Here is a 6,081-nt window from a genome sequence, read left to right as displayed (position 1 = left end):
CAAATTGGAAAAGAAGAAGTAAAACTGTCACTGTTTGCAGATGACATGATACTCTGCATAGAGAATCCTAAAGATGCCACCAATAAACTACTAGAGCTAATCAATGAATTTGGTAAAGTTGCAGGATACAAAATTAATGCACAGAAATCTCTTGCATTCCTATACACTAATGATGAAAAATCTGAAAGAGAAATTAAGGAAACACTCCCATTTACCATTGCAACAAAAAGAATAAAATACCTAGGAATAAACCTACCTAGGGAGACAAAAGACCTGTATGCAGAAAACTATAAGACACTGATGAAAGAAATTAAAGATGATACCAACAGATGGAGAGATATGCCATGCTCTTGGATTGGAAGAATCAATATTGTGAAAATGACTATACTACCCAAAGCAATCTACAGATTCAATGCAATCTCTATCAAATTATCAATGGCAGTTTTTAGAGAACTAGAACAAAAATTCTTAAAATTTGTATGGAGACACAAAAGACCCCGAATAGCCAAAATAGTCTTGAGGGAAAAAAACAGAGTGGAGGAATCTGTCTCCCTGACTTCAGACTATACTACAAAGCTACAGTAATCAAGACAATATGGTAGTGGCACAAAAACAGAAATATAGATCAATGGAACAGGATAGAAAGCCCAGAGATAAACCCACGCACCTATGGTCAACTAATCTATGACAAAGGAGGCAAGGATATACAATGGAGAAAAGACAGTCTCTTCAATAAGTGGTGCTGGGAAAACTGGACAGCTACATGTATAAACGTAAGACTGGACACTATAAAACTCTTAGAGGAAAACATAGGAAGAACACTCTTTGACATAAATCACAGCAAGATCTTTTTTGATCCACCTCCTGGAGTAATGGAAATAAAAATAAAAGTAAACAAATGGGACCTAATGAAACTTAAAAGCTTTTGCACAGCCAAGGAAACCATAAACAAGATGAAAAGACAGCCCTCATAATGGGAGAAAATATTTGCAAATGAACCATCAGACAAGGGATTAATCTCCAAAATATATAAACATTTCATGCAGCTCAATATTTAAAAAAAAAAACAACCCAATCCAAAAATGGACAGAAGACCTAAAGAGACATTTCTCCAAAGAAGACATACAGATGGCCAAGAGGCACATGAAAAGCTGCTCAACATCCCTAATTATTAGAGAAATGCAAATCAAAACTACAATGAGGTATCACCTCACACCAATTAGAATGGGCATCATCAGAAAATCTACAAATAACAAATGCTGGAGAGGGTGTGGAGAAAAGGGAACCCTCTTGCACTGTTGGTGGGAACTATTTACAATAGCCAGGTCATGGAAGCAACCTAAATGCCCATCGACAGACGAATGGATAAAGAAGACGTGGTACATATATACAATGGAATATTACTCAGCTATAAAAAGGAACGAAATTGGGTCATTTGTAGAGACGTGGATGCATCTAGAGCCTGTCATACAGAGTGTAGTAAGTCAGCAAGAGCAAAACAAATATCGTATATTAACACATACATGAGGAACCTAGAAAAATGGTAGAGATGAACCAGTTTGTGGAGCAGAAATTGAGACACAGATGTAGAGAACAAACGTATGGACACCAAGCGGCGAAAGAGGTGGGGGTGGTGGTGGTGGTGGTGTGATGAACTGGGAGATTGGGATTGACATGTATACACTGATGTGTATAAAATGGATGACTAATTAAAAAAAAACAACAGTGCAATTCAAAACAGACTTACAGAGTACACGCTACTCTCAAATTAGTCATTATATAAATGACATTCACTAGAGGCAGTAAATATATTCCATAGTTAACCATATTTACAAATTAAGGAATAAAACTATAATTTCTAAGCCTTTATTGCATGTTAATAAAACAAATCTTTGAATACACAGCAATGTAAAACTTTTAAAAATATTAACATCAGATAGAATATAAGCAGATCACTTTGACTCTGTGAATTTTGGTCTGTTTCTGCTTTGCCTTTTTCTCCTAGAGCATAATCCTTCTGAGATTTTAATTGAATGCCCGGCTGTGTATCAGGGCTCTCTCCCTTGGCAGGCCCTCTTCTCCAAATTTTGTCTCCCCAACTCCGTGAGACTGCTAACTTCCTGCTTCCATGTTTAGCCTCTTAGAAGTCACTCCCTGCTTGGTTGCTCGCTGTCTCATCCCAAGCAGGTGTAACCTGGGAGTATGCCATTGCCTTGAGAAGACATTGAATGTGGAACTTCAGGTTCACTTCTCACTTGTTCCCTTTTCTCCAGCATCTTGTCTTCTTAAATCCTGGCCATCTGGTAGCCCTGAACTCAATTTTCATCTCCCCCGCTTACTGAAACAGCTGCAATTTCTAGCCCCTCAATTCTGTTCAGTCTCTATGGCCCATGCTGCAAATCAACAAATACTCAAAGGGAAAATGAGAGAAAATGTAGAACTCTCCTCAGTATGTACAAGTTTCCTTCATGTGCAAGTCATCTCCATGATCTTTAAGAAGGTGAGTTATGCCTAATATTTGTACACATTAAAGACATAGGAATTAAAAACATACAGAGGGCTTGCTGTGTTTAAAAAGTAAAGAATAATCAAACATAAGTGAAATACATCCACATTGTATGCCCTTTCCTCAACTTGCCTAATTTCTCCCCATCCTTTAAGACTCAAATGTCCCTCCTTCCATGATTTCTTTTCAGATCCCACCAGTCAGTGTAGATCCCACCAGTCTGCCTGTAAAGTTTTAATTCTATTTGTAGAAATAAGTGCTCCTTTTCTGGGCTTTGCACTTTAGAGGGTCTATTTCTAGTCCCTTTCAGTCTGTGTCCCTCCCCAAGGGGCACATGCCCCTCATCTTAATCACACTCTGGGTACCCTGGACTACAGAACTACCTGCCCAAACAGCCCCAAGACCATTCCAGGACATGAATGCCTTTCATCTGGATCCATGCCAATGAAGGGGTAGAAATGGACAACAGTGTGTGCGTCAGTGGGCCCAAAATTTGGCCAGTGGGTGAATGCTTGTAGGTAAGGACAAATACAGATTAAATGCAGGAACACTTGGTTAAATTTGAATTTCAGATAAACAAATTATTGTGCAGAACATATTTGTACTAAAAATAGATTTTGTTTTTGCATATTTGAAATTCATCTTTAACTGGGCATAGTATATTTTTATTTGCTAAACCTGGCAACTCTACTAGGAATGAGTGTCAACAAAGATGGTTTTGTAGGATAAGGTGCCTATCATGGGTGTCTGAGGCCCCTCATATTAGAGGGTAGAGACAGGAGCCGAAAGAGCAGTAGACTAGGTTATGAGATAGTGGCCAAGGCTGGAGTCAGGGGTCCGGTACAGGCTCTCCTTGGGTGTTCACATTCTGGTGTAAAGCTCTAAGTCAGAGAATTCTAGCTTTGGATCTGGTCCTCCAGGTCGTTATGGAAATACGTGTGTCCAGATAAGAGGCTAGAATGTATTCTCATTAGCTTGATTTATACGTTTTAAGCATGTAGAGTCTCGACAGATGGTTTGTGGGCCTGCATTTGCACTTTTGCATAGACATTGAAAATGTGGGAGGCAGGGCTGCTGTCTCTGCTATAGGACTTAATCCATACTTACGTTTGTGTTAGTTAATCTGCATATTCAGTTCAGTTTCCCGTATTAAATCATACAAAAACACTAAGAAGCTTCAGGGTGGAAACTGACATTCTTCTTTCTGCTTACTGAGATACCTTTTGGAGATTGAGATGCATTTTATAGATGAGGAAATTGAGGTCAGGAAAGTAAAGTAGCTGAGCACACCTATCAGGTGTTAACAGCCCGGATTCAAAGTGGAGAGTGTAAAGCAGATCCTAGAAAATTGTTATACGTCATATTTATGTCTCACTTAGCTCATCTGTAAAATCAGAATAATAAATAGGGCCTCCTTATCCATTATCAAAAAGATTAAATGAGTTAATATATGTTAATAATGAGAAAGTTACTCAGAACCTAATTAGCAGAAGACAAATTTTAGTTATTTTTTAGTTTGCAGTCTTGGGGAATATTGAAAACTTCCTACTAGGATATCCTAACTGACCCTACAGCAGCTAGCATCAAAAATGTTGATAATTCAAATCTGTTCTTGTTCTTTTCCATGTCTCTTTCTGGGAAAACCCAGGAATTCCTTATCTGTGACTCTTAAAATGACTGCTCTGTGTTTACCAAGACCTCAAAAACATTTTTTGGTTTCCACTTTAAGAGAAAGAACTGCCTGAAAGCAAGTGAGAGGCACAAAATCTTCCAACAAGAGAAGGCAAGGAAATTTGAAAAGTTTGCATCTCAGTAATATAGCTGAGGAATGCAACAAGGGAGTTTGAAAATAGAAAATATGCCTCTTTACAGAAAAACTACTTGCTACCCCAGGCTGTGTTCTTGCTTATAATAGCTATACAAGGATATCCTAATGGGCTTCTTTGTACTTTGACTACAGCATCTTTCTAAATAGATAAAGCATTTATTTAAAGAGAAAAATGGAAATTACTCTTTAATAGTTCCCCAAAAATGCTGATAAAAATCACTGGATGACTGAACTCTGCCAGGGTCTGAGACTCCTCACTTGACTGGTGTCTAGAGAAACTCAAGTCTTGTTCTTATCTAGTTTTCTGTCAGTCAGGAGGGATTTTTGACCCTGACAACTGTCTGCCAAATTCTCCGAGGCTATAACTTTTTTGTGAATTCCAGTTATTCTGAGAACATAATCCATGAGGAGTTTTCCTTTTCTAAAGTCTGCTGCCCTTCGCACGCCTGGTACCATGTTATATGTCAAGCAATGAAAACGGGAGATAAAAGAATGTAAACAACTGTCTTTGCCTTCAAGGACCTGATGGTCTAATTGAAGAGACAAAATATTTATACCTGAAAACAATTTCAACTAATAGTATGAGGTTCAGTGACCGAAATAGCATAGAAAGTAATAATGATGATAGTAATACAAAGTCTAACATTTGAGCATTTATGACACAGCAACTATTCTAAGCATTTTGAATATATTATTGCAAAGAAAGGTGTATTAGTTTCCTAGGACTGCTGTAACAAATTAGCAAACTAGGTGGCTTAAAATGACAGATATTTATTCCCCCACATTTCTAGAGATTAGATGTCCAAAATCAAGGAGTCACCAGGGCCATGATGCTTCTGAAGGCCTAAGGGAAGAATCCTTTCTTGCCTCTTGCTACCTTCTGATGGCTCCCACATCCCTTGGCGTTTCTCGAGGCAAAGCTGCATCATTCCAAACTCTGCTTTTGTCATCACATGGCCTTCTTTCCTGTGTCTATTTGTGTCCTCTCCTCTTCTTACAAGGACACCTTCATTGTACTTAAGGCCCACGCTAATCCAGTATGACTTCATCTTAATTACACCTGCAAAGATCCTATTTGCAAATAGGGTCATATTCTGAGGTTCTAGGTAGACGTGAATTTCGCAGGGACACTACTCAGTCCACCCAGACTGAGGCTAATTGGGACAAAAACCATCCCAATATTTTCATAGAGATATAGGCCCTGGAATATGAGTGACTTTAGGCAAAGAAGAGTTAAGATATCCATTCATCAAGGATTTATTGAACAAATGCTCTGTGCCAGGCACTGTGCTGGGATTCCATGGAGAGTCAACACTGTTTGTATTAGTATTTATTAGACTTGGCTTCATAGAAATGAAAACGGGCAAATTTACAGAAGCTTAAATAAGACTGAAGTTTTGTTTTGTTTTATCTCTCCTAAGTAAGGTCCAAGGGGTCGGCTATCCAGGACAGGTTTTTTGGCACCACGGCTCAATCAGGGACCCACACACCTGTCTCTTGGTACTGCCATCCTCAGAGCTGGCTTCCATATTTCATATTCTAAGTCACCTCACGGTCCAGTATGGCTGATGGAGGGCCAGTAATCATCTCTATATTTCAGACGAGCAGCAGAAAGGAGAGGGAGATAGTCAATTTTCCTAGCTGAGTCAATTTTATTGGAAGGTTTTCTCATAGCACTTCCCTTTTATAACTTAGACACATGGTCACACAACTGCAAAGGAAGCTGGGCCTACTGCATTCCTGAAAA

The sequence above is a fragment of the Physeter macrocephalus genome, chromosome 12 (assembly GCF_002837175.3).
Source record: "Physeter macrocephalus isolate SW-GA chromosome 12, ASM283717v5, whole genome shotgun sequence".
Lineage (NCBI taxonomy): Eukaryota > Metazoa > Chordata > Mammalia > Artiodactyla > Physeteridae > Physeter > Physeter macrocephalus.
This window is presented reverse-complemented; position numbering follows the sequence as displayed.